This window comes from Bos indicus x Bos taurus, chromosome 10, assembly GCF_003369695.1.
Source record: "Bos indicus x Bos taurus breed Angus x Brahman F1 hybrid chromosome 10, Bos_hybrid_MaternalHap_v2.0, whole genome shotgun sequence".
Classification (NCBI taxonomy): domain Eukaryota; kingdom Metazoa; phylum Chordata; class Mammalia; order Artiodactyla; family Bovidae; genus Bos; species Bos indicus x Bos taurus.
Window position 1 is genome coordinate 50,869,349 of NC_040085.1, and position 19,702 is coordinate 50,889,050.

General features: G+C 42.2%; 1 pseudogene; it reads right to left on the reverse strand.

Annotated features, from left to right (window-relative positions):
• Positions 1–7,103: 7,103 nt before the first annotated feature.
• Positions 7,104–8,357, reverse strand: LOC113899516 (annotated as a pseudogene).
• Positions 8,358–19,702: the final 11,345 nt, after the last annotated feature.

Below are 19,702 nucleotides of genomic sequence, written 5' to 3' on the forward strand. Positions count from 1 at the left end.
TGTGAATGCAGGTCCCAAGATAACAACTGACAGTTGTGCAGTGGTCCCAGAAAAAAAAAAATGATCACTGATTTGGAAAAAAAGACAGAAATCTGTAGAAAAAGATGTGCAAGAAAAATAAAATTAAAATAAGCTACTACATGTTTGAGAAACAAACTGTCCATTGATAGATGAATAACAAAGTATTCAGTTCAGTTCAGTTCAGTTGCTCAGTCATGTCCAACTCTTTGCGACCCCATGAATCACAGCACGCCAGGCCTCCCTGTCCATCACCATCTCCCGGAGTTCACTCAAACTCATGTCCATCGAGTCGGTGATGCCATACAGCCATCTCATCCTCTGTCGTCCCCTTTTCCTCCTGCCCCCAATCCGTCCCAGCATCAGAGTCTTTTCCAATGAGTCAACTCTTCGCATGAGGTGGCCAAAGTACTGGAGTTTCAGCTTTAGCATCATTCCTTCCAAAGAACACCCAGGGCTGATCTCCTTTAGAATGGACTGGTTGGATCTCCTTGCAGTCCAAAGGACTCTCAAGAATCTTCTCCAACACTGCAGTTCAAAAGCATCAATTATTCAGTGCTCAGCTTTCTTCACAGTCCAACTCTCGCATCCATACATGACGACTGGAAAAACCATAGCCTTGACTAGACAGACCTTTGTTGGCAAAGGTGGATAGGTTTGACAGAATGTGGTCCACTGGAGATCACATCAGATCAGATCAGTCACTCAGTCGTGTCTGACTCTTTGTGACCCCATGAATCGCAGCACACCAGGCCTCCCTGTCCATCACCAACTCCCGGAGTTCACTGGAGAAGGGAATGGCAAACCACTTCAGTATTCTTGCTTTGAGAACCCCATGAACAGTATGAAAAAGCAAAATGATAGGATACTGAAAGAGGAACTCCACAGGTCAGTAGGTGCCCAATATGCTACTGGAGATCAGTGGAGAAGTAACTCCAGAAAGAATGAAGGAATGGAGCCAAAGCAAAAACAAAGTATTATTTATTAAAAAATAATATACTGTTGAGATGTCCAAAACTTTGAAAGTACAGAAGATTTTCAATTCTATTCTTAAATTTTGCGGGCAGGGGCGGGGCGGGGGGGGGGGGGGCTGTGGCGGGGGATAGTGATATATACATGGAAAATTGAGAAAATGAAAAAACAAGATATTAATTACAGAGAAAATAATACATTGTATGAGAAAAGAAATGAGATCACAGTACAAGTAAAGGAGTTGAAAGAAGTTGCATATGGGGAATTGAAATTGGGAATGTAGAGTGAGAGGGGCAAGAGACTGCTCTTTTGTTATAAATATCACAGTGCTATTTGGTATTTTAAACTGTACACTTATGACACAAAATATATTTAACTTTTGAAAATACTGTAAGTCTGAAAGCAACTGTTAGAGGTATTTAAAAATCTAAAAAATATGTAGATAGATATAAGGCTTCATTAAGTAACAGTCTGTGACAGTGAAAACTGTTAAGTACAAAAATATTCATCAAAGAGGGTTGGTTAAATAAATATCAGTAAATCCGTAAAATAAAGGGAGCGTATCACAGCCTTTGAAAAGAGAGTAGGTTCATGTGTATTGACATATAAAGATTTCTGCATATATTTTTAAGTGAAAAGGTCAAGTTGCACTAACTATATACCAAAGTACATAGTATAAAGCATGTATACATACACATATATGTGCATGTGTTTGTACATATATAGGAAAATGTATGGAAGGAAACAAAATAAACTATTAACTGTGGCTGCTGCTGCTGCTGCTAAGTCACTTCAGTCGTGTCCGACTCTGTGCGACCTCAGAGACAGCAGCCCACCAGGCTCCACCGACCCTGGGATTCTCCAGGCAAGAACACTAGAGTGGGTTGCCATTTCCTTCTCCAATGCATGAAAGTGAAATTGAAAGTGAAGTTGCTCAGTCGTGTCCGACTCTCAGCGACCGCATGGACGGCAGCCTGCCAGGCTCCTCCATCCATGGGATTTTCCAGGCAAGAGTGCTGGAGTAGGGTGCCATTGCCTTCTCCGATTAACTGTGGCTACTTCTCGGGAATGATTAGAATTGAGTCATAAGGACTTTCACTCTTTCTCTAAATATGTGTCTGTATTTTACAATGAGCAAGCACAATCTCTATTATTAAAGATAAAACAGACAAAGAAAATATTTTTAACTAAAATACAAAGAATGGGCTGACCCAATTGCATCTGATTTTAGGAAGCTCATAAACAGGCAGGGAGCTTCCCACGTGGCTCTGTGGTAAAGAATCCACCTAACAATGCAGGAGACGCGGGATATGTGAGTTCAATCCCTGGGTCAGGAAGATCCCCTGAAGTAGGAAGTGGCAACCCACTATAGTATAGTATAGTATATATATATACTATATAGTATATAGTATAGTATAGTATAGTATAGTATACTTGCCTGGGAAACTCCAAGGACAGAGCCTGGCAGTCTACAGTTCATGTGGTCACACATCGTATACAACTGAACAAGTGAGCACACATTCAATTCAGTTCAGTTCTGTCAGCCTCTCAGTCGTGTCCGACTCTATGCCACCCATGGACTGCAGTACTCTAGGCTTCCGTGTCCATCACCAACTCCTGGAGCTTGCTCAAACTCATGTCCATCGAGTCGGTGATGCCATCCAACCATCATCCTCTGTGGTCCCCTTCTCTTCCTACCTTCAATCTTTCCCAGCATCCAGAGTCTTTTCCAATAAGTCAGTTCTTCAGATCAGGTGGCCAAAGTATTGGAGTTTCAGCTTCAGCATCAGTCCTTCCAATGAATATTCATGACTGATTTCCTTTAGGATGAACTGATTTGATTTCCTTGCAGTCCAAGTGACTCTCAAGAGTCTTCTCCAACACCACAGTTCAAAAGCATCAATACTTCAGCACTCAGCTTTCTTTATAGTCCAACTCTCATCCATACATGACTACTGGAAAAGCCATAGCTTTGACTAGATGGACCACTGTTGGCCAAGTAATATCTCTGCATTATAATATGCTGTCTAGGTAGGTTATGGCTTTTCTTCCAAGGAGCAAGTGTCTTTTAATTTCATGGCTGCAGTCACCATCTGCAGTGGTTTTGGAGCCCAAGAAAATAAAGTCTGTCACGGTTTCCATTGTTTCCCCATCTATTTGCCATGAAGTGACAGGACCAGTTGCCATGATCTTAGTTTTCTGAATGTTGAGTTTTAAGGCAGCTTCTTCACTCTCCTCTTTCACCTTCATCAAGAGGCTTTTTAGTTCCTCTTCATTTTCTGCCATAAGGGTGGTATCATCTGTGTATCAGAGGTTATTGATATTTCTCTCAGCAATCTTGATTGCAGCTTGTGCTTCATCTAGCCTGGCATTTTGCATGATGTATTCTGCATATAAGTTAAATATGCAGGGTGACAATATACAGCTTTGATGTACTCCTTTCCCAATTTCGAGCCATTCTTTTGTTCCATGTCTGGTTCTAACTGTTGCTTCTTGACCTGCATACAGATTTCTCAGGAGGCAGGTAAGGTCTGGTATTCCCATCTCTTGAAGAATTTTCTGCAGTTTGTTGTGATCTACACAGTCAAAGGCTTTGGCGTAACCAATAAAGCAGAAAGTGAAAGTGCAATTCGCTCGTGTCCGACTCTTTGTGCCCCATGGACTATTCGTCCATGGAATTCTCCAGGCCAGAATACTGGCATGGGTAGTCTTTCCCTTCTACAGCAGATCTTCCCAACCCAGGGATCAAACCCAGGTCCCGCATTGCAGGCAGGTTCTTTGCCAGCTGAGCCACAAGGGAAGCCCCAATAATGCAGAAGTCGATGTTTTTCTGGAACTCTCTTGCTTTATCTATGATCCAATGGATGTTGGCAATTTGCTATCTGGTTTCTCTTCCTTTTCTAAATCCAGCTTAAACATCTGGAAATTCACAGTTCACATACTGTTGAAACCTGGCTTGGAGAATTTTGAGCATTACTTTGCTAGCATGTGAGATGCGTGCAGTTGTGCAGTAGCTTGAACATTCTTTGGCATTGCCCTTCTTTGAAATGGCAACCCACTCCAGAATTCTTGCCTGGAAAATCCCATGGACATAGGAGCCTGGTAGGCTACAATCCATGGGGTCGCAAAGAGTTGGACACAACTGAGCGACTTCACGTTCACTTTCTTTCCTTTTCTTTCTTTGGGACTGGAATGAAAGCTGACCTCTTCCAGTCCTGTGGGCACTGCTGAGTTTTCCAAATTTGCTAGTACATTGAGTGCAGCACTTTAACAGCATCATCTTTGAGGATTTGAAATAGTTCAACTGGAATTCCATCATTACCACTAGTTTTGTTTGTAGTGATGCTTCCTAAGGCCCACTTGACTTTCCACTCCAGGATGTCTGGCTCTAGGTGAGTAATCACACCATCATGGTTACCTGGGTCATTAAGATCTTTTTTTGTATAGTTCTTCTGTGCATTCTTGTACAGAATTCTTTGTGCATATTAACCTCTTCTTAATGTCTCCTGCTTCTGTTAGGTCCATACCATTTCTGTCCTTTATTGTGCCCATCTTTGCCTGAAATGTTCCCTTGGTATCTCTAATTTTCTTGATGAGATACTTAGTCTTCCCCATTCTATTGTTTTCCTCTATTTTTTCTTTTTCTTTTTTTTTAAATTGACCCATTTTAATTTTTCAGAACAAAAATACAACACAACATCTTTTTTTTTTTTTTTTTTTTGCCATCTACAATTCAATTATTTCCAAATATTCTAAGACAAAACAGAATCCCCTGCCCAGAGCAGGAATTAAAATGAGATGCTGAAGTCACACAAAGGTGAATGCTGAAGATCGACATTCCAGCTGTAGGCCATAAGTCTTCCATTCAAACACACTCTAATTCTTTTCCTTTCACAGTTTGTTAAAGTGTGTAGGAAGTTCTTTAAGATAATTTCATCTCAAACACCAGGTTTCTTCAATGATACACAGCTTCATGACATCTGTTTTTCCATCTTTGACAGGAATGACAGGATTGACAGGAATGAAAAGTAATTTTGGGGTTTTTTTTTTGGTAGTGGAATTCCAGTTGAGCTATTTCAAATCCTGAAAGATGATGCTGTGAAAGTGCTGCACTCAATATGCCAGCAAATTTGGAAAACTCAGCAGTGGCCACAGGACTGGAAAAGGTCACGTTTCATTCCAATCCTAAAGAAAGGCAATGCCAAAGAATGCTCAAACTACCGCATAATTGCACTCATCTCACACGCTTAGTAAAGTAATGCTCAAAATTCTCTAAGCCAGGCTTAAGCAATATGTGAACTGTGAACTTCCAAATGTTCAAGCTGGTTTTTGAAAAGGCAGAGGAACCAGAGATCAAATTGCCAACATCCACTGGATCATGGAAAAAGCAAGAGAGTTCCAGAAAAACATCTATTTCTGTTTTATTGACTATGCCAAAGCCTTTGACTGTGTGGATCACAATAAACTGTGGAAAATTCTTCAAGAGATGGGAATACCAGACCACCTGATCTGCCTCTTGAGAAATCTGTATGCAGGTCAGGAAGCAACAGTTAGAACTGGACATGGAACAACAGACTGGTTCCAAATAGGAAAAGGAGTTCGTCAAGGCTGTATATTGTCACCCTGCTTATTTAACTTATATGCAGAGTACATCATGAGAAACACTGGGCTGGATGAAGCACAAGCTGGAATCAAGATTGCCAGGAGAAATATCAATCACCTCAGATATGCAGATGACACCACCCTTATGGCAGAAAGTGAAGAGGAACTAAAAAGCCTCTTGATGAAAGTGAAAGAGGAGAGTGAAAAAGTTGGCTTAAAGCTCAACATTCAGAAAACTAAGATCATGGCATCCGGTCCCACCACTTCTTGGGAAATAGACGGGGAAACAGTGGAAACAGTGTCAGACTTTATGTTTTGGCCTCCAAAATCACTGCAGATGGTGACTACAGCCATGAAATTAAAAGACGCTTACTCTTTGGAAGCAAAGTTATGACCAACCTAGATAGCATATTCAAAAGCAGAGACATTACTTTGCCAACAAAGGTTCATCTAGTCAAGGCTATGGTTTTTCCTGTGGTCATGTATGGATATGAGAGTTGGACTGTGAAGAAGGCTGAGCGCTGAAGAATTGATGCTTTTGAACTGTGGTGTTGGAGAAGACTCTTGAGAGTCCCTTGGACTGCAAGGGGATCCAACCAGTCCATTCTGAAGGAGATCAGCCCTGGGATTTCTTTGGAAGGAATGATGCTAAAGCTGAAACTCAGTACTTTGGCCACCTCATGCGAAGAGTTGACGCATTGGAAAAGACACTGATGCTGGGAGGGATTGGTAGCAAAAGGAGAAGGGGACGACAGAGGAAGAGATGGCTGGATGGCATCACTGACTCGATGGACGTGAGTCTGGGTGAACTCCAGGAGTTGGTGATGGACAGGGAGGCCTGGCGTGCTGCAATTCATGGGGTCACAAAGAGTCGGACACGACTGAGCGACTGAACTGAACTGAAAGAAGTAAAACTATCAGCCAGATTCCTTTAGTAACAAATGAGGAAAGGAGAGATATCTAACGTGCTGGGTGCTGTTTCTACTTGTCCTTCAAGAATGTGATTTTAGAAGCATTAAATGACCCTCATGCCACTACAATGATTAGTACTAGTAATCTTTTTTTTTAGAGGATTAGAAGGAAAACATTCAATGGACATAAAAATGGTCAAAAATTGTTTGCTTGTTTTTCTTACTGCAGGTTAGTTCCCACCCTCCCCACCCCCCAAAAGAAGATACAAAATGAACTTGTAATTGGGAAGGTAACTTGGTTGAACACTCCAATTCACCCAGTTGCTTGTTCCCCACATAGGTGAGGGGAAAAGGCATTAAGTTTTATTAGTGATGTTATAGCAGTAACCAGATGTGTTAATAGCAGCTTATTTCAGGTCCATCAATCCTTGGAGAACACATAGAGGAAATCAAGGCTGTCGTTCTCCAATTGCCTACATCTGAATACATTCCACTACCATGGAAACTACAAAGGAAGGAAAAACATATTTATTCTGGGATTCATTTACTAGGATATTTAAGCACCTTCTCTTCCATAGAGCCCCAGAGCAGTGATAAGTGCTAGGGGCTGCTGTGTTTCCTGGTATGAGCTCCCATCCTCTAAGGATCCTAAGAAAGATAGTGGATTGGTCCTGGAGCCCTCCTGAAAGGAGGGGATGGTCCCATGGAGTGGAACATGTGTGGCCCAAAACCTGGGGGTTGGGGGGGCAATACCAGGTGGGAGCGGCAGGGCAATCGTTCACCACAGCTGGAGGACCACTAGGGGGCAGGTTGAAGTAGTTGGCAGAGGCTTCTTCTGCAGCAGCAGCAGGAGGAAGAGCTCCTGGGAGCCCTGAAACAGGCTCAAGCTTGATTCCAGTATCTGTGGTTCCGTCCTTCTCCTTTTCTTTTCCTCTGGCTGCTGGGGCCTTCCCCATTTCACTTTGAGCCTACAGCTATTAACAACCGGTTTATTAAAGGATTTCTTGGCAGCCACTTCTGCAGCCTGACTTGTGGCAAACTGGATGAAAGCACGCTGCTGTCTCTGCACAATAGTGATGGTCCGGATCTCTCCAAACTGGTAGACGTGATTCTTTAGATCAGTCTCAGTAATGGTATCACCCAGACCACCAGCATACAGTGTTGTAATAGTCTTGTCCTCTGGTGGGTCCAGATGTGGCATTGTTAAAGCCCACTTTAAGAGTTTATCTGCCACAGGGTCGTTGATTCCATAAGGTCTTTAATGTTCTGATCAGCAAGGGGGTCATCCGGATCTGTTGGTTTTTCATGTCTGTATGGACATTCCTCTCCTCTCTTACATTCTCCTTTCACCTAGAAGGAGCAAAGGTGTGGTTGATTCCTTTTGTAGTAGGAGTGGTCTGGGCCAGTTTGAGCAGCATGTCACTGATGGATGTGGCTTTCCCCAACATGCCACCTGACTGCTTTCCATCAGAGTTGGAAATCTCTCTCTCAATATTTTGCGTGTAGTACTCTTTGTTGACATCAGATTTTGGCATATCATCCTTAAAATATAATCCTACATCACAAACATGGATGGGCAGGCCATACTCTAGGTCTAAGAGGCAAGTCTGATAGACATTCTTCGATTTACTGCAGTGTCTGGCACACTTCAGTCTTCTTGAAACGCATGAGGACCCTGGGGCACCAATGAAACACTGTGAAAGGCCTGGCAAAAATTTTGCATTCCTTCCCATACTTTTATTTGGTCATTTGGATATATGGGTGTTCTCCTAAACACGTCTGGCACAGAATAGGGAAGTCCTCAACCTTCCAATTCTGCCTGTTGTAGGTGTTGGAACCTAGAGAGGTCACCATCTTGAAAGCATCTGGAGGCAGCCGCAGCTTCCAAGTTGGGAGAGGACTGCCACCTCCTCTATTTCTTTGCATTGATCACTTAGACAGGCTTTCTTATCTTTCCTTGCTATTCTGTGGAACTCTGCATTGAAATGGCTATATCTTTTCTTTTCTCCTTTGCCTTTCGCTTCTCTTCTTTTCACAGCTATTTGTAAGGCCCCCTCAGACAGCCATTTTGCCTTTGTGCATTTCTTTTTCTCGGGAATGGTCTTGATCCCTGTCTCCTGCACAATGTCACAAACCTCCCCCTATAGTTGTTCAGGCACTCTGTCTATCATATCTAATCCCTTGAGTCTATTTGTCACTTCCACTGTATAATCGTAAGGGATTTGATTTAGGTCATACCTGAATGGTCTAGTGGTTTTCCCTACTTTCTTCAATTTAAGTCTGAATTTGGCTATAAGGAGTTCATGATCTGAGCCACAGTCTGCTCCCAGTCTTGTTTTTGCTGACTGTATAGAGCTTCTCCATCTTTGGCTGCAAAGAATATAATCAATCTGATTTCAGTGTTGACCATCTGGTGATGTCCATGTGTAGAGTCTTCTCTTGTGTTGTTGGAAGGGAGTGTTTGCTATGACACATGCATTCTCTTGGCAAAACTCTAATAGCCTTTGCCCTGCTTCATTCTGTACTCCAAGGCCATATTTGCCTGTTACTCTAGGTGTTTGTTGACTTCCTACTTTTGCATTCCAATCCCCTATAATGAAAAGGACATATTTTGGGGTTGTTAGTTCTAGAAGGTCTTGTAGGTCTTCATAGAACTGTTCAACTTCAGCTTCTTCAGCATTACTTGTTGGGACACAGACTTGGATTACTGTGATATTGAATGGTTTACCTTGGAAACGAACAGAGAGCATTCTGTCATTTTTGAGACTGCACCCAAATACTGCATTTTGGACTCTTTTGTTGACTATTGTCAGGAAGCATTTAACAGGAGGCTTCCTGTGTGCTGTTTTGGATCTGTCAGGAATTCTCTGTTCCTTATTAATTCCTGAATTAATTAAGAGGCAAGCCTCTCCCCGGGGGCTGAGGAATCTAGGCTTTTCCTTCATTAGTTTTTCTATATGGTGATAAGTACCCTCTTCCTTTTTATGAACCAAATGGTAAAAGTTATTATTTACAACTCTCTCTCTCTTTAATATGGATCACCTATGTTTTGTAAGTCTGGAATTTTAATGTTTATCTTTGCTGAGAATAACTACAGTATATATGCCCACACCATGTTGATTAAAACACCTTTGCTCCATCAGAGCTATGGTCCCCATGTCTTGCTTTCTCTCTCTCTCTCTTTTTCAGGCTGATCCCCTGGAGTGCAGAGGTCCTCTGTGTTCATTTTCCTGCCCGGGCTTCTAAGACCCTCTCGAGAAGGCGCTCTGCACCTTCATCCCATTGAGAGGGCGCCTGAGGCCTTCGTGAACAGAGCAAGCCCCGTGCAGGGGTTTTATTGGCTTTCTGCGAAAACCAAGGAATATCAGCCTCTTTCTCTCTCCTTTACTTTCTTATCGCTCAACTCTGGACTACCAGGTTCCGGTCCATTAAAGGACCTCAACAGACTATGAGGGCTACTCTATTTCTTCTGAGGCATTCTTGCCCACAGTCGTAGTTATAATGGTTATCTGAATTAAATTCACCCATTCCAGTCCATTTTAGTTCGCTGATTCCTCAAATGTAGATGTTCACTCTTGCCATCTTCTGTTTGACCACTTTTAATTTACCTTGATTCATGGACCTAACATTCCAGGTTCCTATGCAATATTGTTCTTTACAGCATCAGACTTGACTGCTATCACCAGTCACATCCACAACTGGGCTTTGTTTTTGCTTTGGCTCTGTCTCTTCAGTCTTTCTGGAGCTATTTCTCCACTCTTCTCCAGTAGTGTATTCAGCACCTACCGACCTGGGGAGTTCATCTTTCAATGCAATATCTTTTTGCCTTTTCATACTGTTCATAGGGTTCTCAAGGCAAGAATACTGAAGTGGTTTTCCATTCTTTTCCAGTGGACCATGTTTGTCAGAACTCTCCATCATGACCTGTCCATCTTGGATGGCCCTATATGGCATGGCTCATAGTTTCACTGAGTTAGACAAGGCTGTGGTCCATGCAATCAGTTTGATTAGTTTTCTGTGATTGTGGTTTTCATTCTGTTCACCCTGGGACAGATAAGGATGAGAGGCTTATGCAGCTTCCTAATGGGAGAGATTGACTGTGGGTGAAAACTGTGTTTGTTCTGATGGGCACACATACACATGCATAAACAGGCAGAATAGAGGAAGAGCAGAAGGCATGTGGACCTTGGGAGACAGCACAGTCCTGGAAAGGGATATGAGGACCTGAAATTAGACATCAATGAGGAGAATGGAAAAAGAGGAATATTTCTGAGTTAGACATGGTATAGCATAGGCTTTGTGTCAATTTCCTAGTAATAAAGAGGGATTTGCTTTGATAGTTCATGTTTTGTGGTAGAAAGAAATGAAGAGATGGCCAGAATCCAGAACTCCCCAAACTATGAACACCCTGTTTAAATCCCTATGGTTTCTATGCCCAGATAATAAGGAGAATGAAGTATTAGTTGCTCAGTCAGGTCTGACTCCTTGCGACCCCGTGGACTATAGCCTGCCAGGCTCGTCTGACCATGGAATTCTCCAGGAAAAAATACTGGAATGGGTAGCTATTCTCTTCTCCAGGGGATCTTCGCGACCCAGGGATCAAACCCAGCTCTCCTATATTTCAGGCAGATTCTTTACCATCTGAGCCTCCAGGGAAGCCCTAACAGTAAGTCCAGCCAAACTGACCAAAGTTTAGCATCAAGCTGGCTCTGTTGCCCCTACTCCAGCGGGAAGTCTTTGTGCAGCAACCATATAGTAGCCCTGGTGGTCCACAGTCTTTATTAGAGCCGGGCTCCTTGGCCCCATTTTCTCTTGATCAGCACCATCAAGGCTTCCATATCTATGGTGAGAAGAAGCAAAGAAAAACTATTTAAAAAATGCAAAGCAAGTGCACAGGAGGGTAGGTATTAACTCAAAGTGGCTATACCTGTTTCTTTTCTGTTTTGTATTCTGCCTAGTTATGGATGGGGCTGTCCCAACCCAGGGATCTAACCCAGGTCTCCTGCATTGCAGGAGCATTCTATACTGTCTGAGACACTAGGGAAGCCAGAAGAGAGTATAGGGGTGAGATGACACAAGCCATGTTTATATGGAATGTCAGCTCTCTTTCCAATGCAAAGATAGGTGGGGGAGGAGAAGTAGATGTCCAGAGAATTTGTCTAGCAGAGCTGTTAACAATCTTTGGTTATACAAAGGGAGGCCCACTACTGGGTTGGAAGGAGGGTCAGAGTAAAGAAAAAGATGAGCCAGTTTATGAAGGACTAAAGCCTGAATCAGTAGAAAGAACAAAGAACAATAACTTGTATAAGAATATCTGTTATTGGGGCTTCTCTGGTGGCTCAGTGGTAAAGAATCTGCCTACCAGTGCAGGAGACATGGGTTTGATTCCTGATGGGAGAAGATCCCACATACCACAAAGCAACTAAACCCATGCTCTGCAACTATTAAGTTTGTGCTATAGAGCCTGGGAGCTTCAGCTACTGAAGCCCATGCTCCACAACAAGATAAGTCACCGCAACGAGAAGCCTGCACATCACAACTAGAGAGTAGCCTCTGCTCGCCACAGTGATCTCTCACCAGAGGGGAAAAAAAATGGCCACACGGTAACAAAGACCCAGCATGGCTAAAAATAAAAAATAAACTTAGAAAAAAGAATATCTGCTATTTAATTCTAAATTGTGACATAAACGGCTTCCTTCTTCTTTTAATGTTTAAGAAAGTCTGTTACATTCACCAAGACTTTATGACGGTGGCTTTGGGAGTGGGCATAGATAAATGGAATGGATAACTTCCACATCTAGGAGAAAAAAATATGAAATAATGAAGGACCATTCAAAACATCAAGACAGACAATCCATTTAGCTGGGAATTAGGCTAATTTTATTATTAAATTTTAAAAGATGGGACAACTCAGTCTAGTTTGTAGGGTAAATGATAACAAAATTGTTAAGGAATCTGGAATGTGCAGTTCATGGGACTCAATCCTCTGGAGCATGGAGCAGAGGAGACAAAGGTAGGGAAAATATCTAATGCGCAAACAGAGAATTCCAAGCGCACACTGGCACCGCATCTTCAAGGAGGAGCAAAGAAATGCAATTCTCTTGTATGCCCTGAAGGGTAGAAATGGAAACATTTGGTGGATAGCAAAAGTGACAACTATCATGGGTTGACTGAGAAAATTTCTTGGACTATTGAGAAATCAGTGCGGAAATAGTAGGGGTCATGTGAGTTGGGGGATACTACTACAAAATCCTCCTTAACCAATCACTGTACATTTTCCAGCCTATTATTCACTCCTCCAAAATGCCCTGTGAGGTAGGATTCCTGTGCCTTCATGGCCTTGTACCCTGACTGCCATAGAAACAAGATAAATCACCTATCTAGGTATCTTTGAGATGTAGTGATAAAAAAGGAGCTTTCTTATATCCTTCAGATATATATAAAATGCTTTGAAGTTTAATAAGCTTATTTATAAGTATTGTCTCATTTTATACTTGAAATGATCCCATGAAATGTGATTACTATCTTTTACATATAGGAAATGTCTCTGACAGAGGTGAAAGTTCCATGGAGAGTTAACAACTTACATGAGTTTTTGCTGTTGTGTGTGTGTGTGTGTGTGCTCCATCGAGTCCAGCTCTTTATGATTCCATGGACTGTAACCCACCAGGCTCCTCTAGCCATGGGATTTTCCAGGCAAGAATACTAGAGTGGGTTGCATTTCCTACTCCAGGGATCCTTCCAACCCAGGAATCGAACCCACATCTCTTGTGCCTCCTGCACTGGCAGGAGGGTTCTTTGCCATGGGGCCACCTGGAAGCCCCGGCTTTCACTGTTAGCCAGATCCCATGCCAGGTTGCAATGGCACAGCTCGAAAAACGTCAGATTCTCTGCCATATGACCTTCCCTCTTTTGTGGTCATAGGGACCATTTTGGGGAGGGGAGAGTGAGAAAATCTGACGTAACTTGCATAGCCTCAAGCAGTGCCAAAGCTGATGGGTTTCTGGAACAGCCACTACCTGGGTACTTGTGGATTCTCCACACTAGGGTCTAATGAGGAGGGTCTTGGTACCTGAAAGCACGAGTCCAATAAGTCTTGTCTGGGCTTGTTTTCACTTGGCTCTCCAGGTGGGAGGACTCCTGGGAGCAACTGATTCTAGAATACAAGGGAACAACTATTTCCAGAATACAAGCATAGTGGTTGCTCTGAGAAAATACCCTACCAGATAGACTAACCAAATCTCTAATCTGAAAATCTGTATAGGAAATGATTGCAAAGTTCATCAGGTCACATGTGGCTCACTGAGATCTAGAAGCAAACAGAGGAAAATTTTTTCTCTTTTCTTTTTTTGCAATCTTGTCTAGGTCCTAAACGGAGAACTAGTTTTCTATCTTCGGGGCTTTATCCAAAGATATTCACAGATAAAAGAGGGCCAGGAGAAGAAAAAACATCAACCAAAGAAAAATTGCTTGGGTAGAAGAATCTCTCTTTTCACGTTTATCACGTTTATCTGTGCTCCCCCATTTCCCAGGGAGAGTCATAGAGGAGGACCACCAAGACAGAATTCACTCCTCTTGTACAGGTGAGGGGTTTCCCAGGAGGTGCTAGTGGTAAAGAACCCACCTACCAAAGAAGGAGACATGAGCCGTGGGTTCGATCCTTGGGTTGAGAAGATCCCCTAGAGAAGGGCATGGCAACCCACTCCAGTATTTTTCCCTGGAGAAGCCCATGGACAGAGGAGCCTGGGGGGCTACATACAGTCCATAGGGTCACACAGAGTTGAACATGACTGAAGCAACTTAGCACGCATGCAGGTACAGGTGAGACTCCAAATGAGGCTCAGGAGCTTCAGGGGCCCATACTGACTGGCCAATCATCTGCAGAGCTGGGTTTCTACCCTGAGAGCCTTACTCAGGGGACTTGCTGAAAGTATGCCATTTGGATAGTCTGGTTGTAGATCCTGGATCTGCCTCTAGCATTCATGTGACCTTGGCAAATTTCTCATCTTTTCACTGATTCAATTCAAGGTGGGAAACAAAATAGGGACAATAATAATAGAACTTACATGCCAGGTAATACATAGTAATCTATCAGTAAATGTTAACTACTTCTCTTATTGCTGTTGCTGCTATTGTTGTTATTTTATTGCACAGACAGCATCCCAGCCCCAAGTTTCCAAAATAAAATCATTCTAATTTCTGAAAGATGTTCCACTTCCAGAGAAACCATAGAGAGCCACAAGAAGTTAACTGCCATCTGTTTTCCCTGTATGGTAGAAAACAGACCATTTCAGGACACAACTGTCCTACAGGAGAAGCAACCTAGAGGAAGAACTTGGGCTTTTGTGCCCAAGCTCTAAATCTAGGCTCTACCCCTCACCATCTTTGTGAGCTTGGCAGGCTTTCAACCTCTCCAAGCCTGATTTCCTCATCTATAGGCCAGGGACAATATATAAACCCAAATAGTTTACGTAGATGAGAAATAATATATGCAAAAAGCCTTGTATGGTGCCTGGTTCATGGTAGGCTCTCAATAAATTATAACTAGTATTTCAGTTCTTACTATTCCATCTGATCAATGGCTAATCCATGTGACTCATGACATAGAAGCTCACATGCATGCACACACACTTACACATTCCCCTCTTGGACCTAGGATGGCCATGTTTGGGGTGTGATCTTCTCTTGGCAGGATTAGTCCAGATATTTATTTTAAAAGCAACAAAAGATAGATGAAGGAATTGACACAGAAGAGCAAAACAGAAGAATAACCGTATTGCACTCTACCGTTTACAAAACATAAAATTCACCAAAATTGCCTCAAGTCACATTTTAAACAGTGATTTAAATCAACACCTCAAATAAGACTATATTTCAAGCCAGAATCTCACTGTAGAAGATAAGCAATTTCACAAATGTTCTGTCTTTGTCCCTTGATTAATTGTATCCCTAGATAATTGGGCAAGGATTACAGTTTGCACCGCTGGACTTCCATCCATGTACCAGTCTTTCCCAGTAAATCCTAAACTAAACCACAAACTCAAAGCCTCTTAAGTAAATAGACAGTGACTAATTACCCAGCTATAATCCACTGGTATTTTACCTTACTTTAAACTTTGTTATAGAACTGATCTCAGATACTAAATACATGAGACATTTAAAAAAATAAAACTTGTAAAAATTTATTCCTAATCATTATATTATCTCCTGGACTATTGTTTTTCTTTTAAAGTAAATTCAGATTAACACTAATATACATTGATTTTTTAAATCTAAATTGCATGTTCCTCTAACTACATTCAAAACATGAGACCAAGTTTTATATGATTATTTAAGCCTGTTGGAGAGCTTAAGTGAACAGCATTTATGGGTGACCCCAATCTGCACTGAAAAGGTCTTATTACTTTTAATGCTTTATATTATTTTATGTGGTGCCCCAGGAACTAAATGGTCCACTTTACATAGGTATTACTTGAGACCATGCCTTCCTCCATCTCCTATACCAGACCAAAACAAAATTTCTGGGGGAATTTTACCTGTTTGGGCAAGACTAAGGATGAGATATTGTTCATGGGCAAGTTCTGATTATGATCATGGTGCCTAGAACAGAGTTCAGCACAAAATAATAGACACAATAAATACTGATTCGTAATATTTATATACACTAATGGAGGGAATTGGGACACAGTTAACCAAAGTTTATGAGTATCTGACATTGCCACATTAGATGTTTCTATCCTATCTCCAAGGTCTTCCCCAATGGCTCACTGGGAAAAGAATTTACCTGCAATGCAGGAGAGGCAGGAGACATGGATTCCCTCCCTGGGTTGGGAACATCCCTTACAGGAGGAAATGGCAACCCACTCTAGCATTCTTGCCAGAAAACTCCCATGTTCAGAGGATCCTGGAGGGCTACAATCCAAAGTGTCACAAAAGAGTTGGACGTGACTGAGCACATATCCTTTCTCCAAGCAACTTTCTTTAGCATTTGGGGAATTCTCTATGTGCTCCAAGGAAAGGTGGCCCATTATCTCCATCTGCAGAGACAGATTCTGATTAGTCTAGACTAGGAGCTGGCAGACTTTCTTATGGGACTAGATAGTAAATAATTTAGACTTTGTATACCAAGACACAAAATCAAAGGTTTTACTGAAATTTTTAAATAACCACTTACAAAGGCAAAAGTCATCCTTATCTCCTAGGCCACATAGAAGGTGGCTAGATGGATTTGGCTTGTGGGGCAAAGTTTGCAGATTTTAAGCCATCATGGCTTAGACCATTGTGACAATCACATGCTCTTTACTGGTCAGAAGTCTTGGCTTCAGCCCATAGAACACAGCATTTTCCTGAGAATAGTTATTGGTCTGAAGATGGGCCCTTGAGTTAAGTTGACCCAATAAGACCAAAGAGAAGAACCTGATTCTACGGTTAGGAGAATAACTCTTTCTCTCTTTTGCTTTCTCTCATTCTCTTTCTCTTTCTCCCTTTCTTTCTACTTCCCTATCTCTTACTGAAGATGAACAAGTAAGAACATTGTAACATTTGTTGCTGAGAGTCAATCTGTGATGATTAGAAATAGCACAAGGAGATCAACTTGGTGCTCTGTGGTGACCTAGATGAATGGGATGGGGGTTGGAGGTGGAAGGAGGTCCAAGAGGGAGGGCTTCCCTCTTGTCATAAAGCAATTATATAAAGTGATCTTTAAAGAAAAGAAAAGCCAAACTAAGAAAAAGCATCTACATGGAGAAGGACAGAACTGAGAGAATCACAGAGAAGAGACCTAGCCCTGATCATAGATGACCTGGAGTCCATCCTACTTTAGCATTTTCTTACATAATATATGCACACATTGTTTAGGCAAATTTAATTCAGGTTGATTGTTTCCAGAAAAAACCTACTTCTGCTTTATTGACTACATCAAAGCCTTTGACTCTGTGGATCACAAAAAACTGTGGAAAATTCTTCAAGAGATGGGAATATCAGACCACGGGACCTGCCTCCTCAGAAATCTGTATGCAGGTCAAGAAGCAACAGTTGGAACTGGATATGGAACAAAAGACTGGTTCCAAATTGGGAAAGGAGTACGTCAAGGCTGTATTTTGTCACCCTGCTTATTTAACTTATATGTAGAGTACATCATGTGAAATGTGGGGCTGGATGAAGCACAAGCTGGAATCAAGATTGCTGGGAGAAATATCAATAACCTCTGATATGAAGATGACACCACCCTTATGGCAGAAAGTGAAGAACTAAAGAGCTGCTTGATGAAAGTGAAAGAGGAGAGTGAAAAAGTTGGCTTAAAACTCAGCATTCAGAAAACTGAGATCATGGCATCTGGTCCCATCACTTCATGGTAAATAGATGGGGAAACAATGGAAACAGTGACAGACTTTATGTTTTGGGCTCCAAAATCACTGCAGATGATGACTGCAGCCATGAAATTAAAAGATGCTTGCTCCTTGGAAGAAAAGTTATGACCAACCTAGACAGCATATTAAAAACCAGAGACATTACTTTGCCAACAAAGGTCCATCCAGTCAAAGCTATGGTTTTTCCAGTAGTCATGTATGGATGTGAGAGTTGGACTATAAAGAAAGCTAAGCACCGAAGAATGGATGCTTTTAAACTGTGGTGTTGGAGAAGACTCTTGAGAGTTCCTTGGACAGCAAGGAAATCCAACCAGTCCATTCTAAAGGAGATCAGTCCTGGGTGTTCATTGGAGGGACTGATGTTGAAGCTGAAACTCGAATACTTTGGCCACCTGATGCGAAGAGCTGACTAATTTGAAAAGACCCTGATGCTGGGAAAGATTGAGGAGAAGGAGAAAACAGTGGATGAGATGGTTGGATGGTATCACCAACTCAATGGACATGAGTTTGAGTAGGCTCCAGGAGTTGGTGATGGGCAAGGAAGCCTGGCATGCATGGGGTCACAAAGAGTTGGAGACGACTGAGTGACTGAACTGAACTGAACTGAACTAACTATCCCCTGAGCCAAAGCATTCTGATACAAAGTGATAATCAGGTGACATTAAGAAATATCAATATTGCCAATTTTGTACTTAATAGCCTTGGGCTGCTTCCCTGGTGGCTCAGATGGTAAAGAATCTGACTGCATTGTGGGAGACACAGATTCGACCCCTGGTTTGGGAAGATCCCTTGGAGAAGGGAAAAGCTACCCACTCCAGTATTCCTGCCTGGAGAATCCCCAAAACAGAGGAGCTTGGTTGGCTAGAGTCCATGAGGTCTATGGGGTCAGAAAAACTAAGACACAACTGAGCAACTGACACTTTCAATTTTCAAGAAATGTTAATACTATAAATTTTGTAGCTAATAGCTGCAGGCTGCTTATATAGGAACAAACTGTTCTCCCTGTATTCTTAATCACCCCCTGTTTATTTCTGAGAGTCTCCAAGAGAATCTCACCTGTGCTGAAACCACATAGGCTCATTTTTTCTTTTCAGTCTCTTTGTTGATGTCTGCTGCCAGCAAGCCCTGATGTCTGGAGATCCTGCCATTACTGGTTGAAGATACCTGCCAATGACTTTTGTGAAGAAGCTACTTTCCCATCTCGAGTGTCACCTGTAAAACTCTCCCCTGCCCTATCACCATATGACAGAGCTACATTGTGCTCTGAGCAGAAGTGTGGAAAATACTTGCTCCCTGTTTTAGAGTAGACTAAGCCTAGAGCCAGATCCTGGAATGTGAAGTCAAGTGGGCCTAAGAAAGCATCACTATGAACAAGGCTGGTGGAGGTGATGGAATTCCAGTTGAGCTATTTTAAATCCTGAATGATGATGCTGTGAAAGTGCTGCACTCAATATGCCAGCAAATTTGGAAAACTCAGCAGTAGCCACAGGACTGGAAACAGTCAGTTTTCATTCTAATCCCAAAGAAAGGCAATGCCAAAGAATGCTCAAACTACCACACAATTGCATTCATCTCACATGCTAGTAAAGTAATGCTCAAAATTCTCCAAGCCAGGTTTCAGCAATATATGAACCGTGAACTTCCAGATGTTCAAGCTGGTTTTCGAAAAGGCAGAGGAACCAGAGATCAAATTGCCAACATCCACTGGATCATTGAAAAAGCAAGAGAGTTCCAGAAAAACATCTATTTCTGCTTTATTGACTGTGCCAAAGCCTTTGACTGTGTGGATCACAATAAACTGTGGAAAATTCTTCAAGAGATGGGAATACC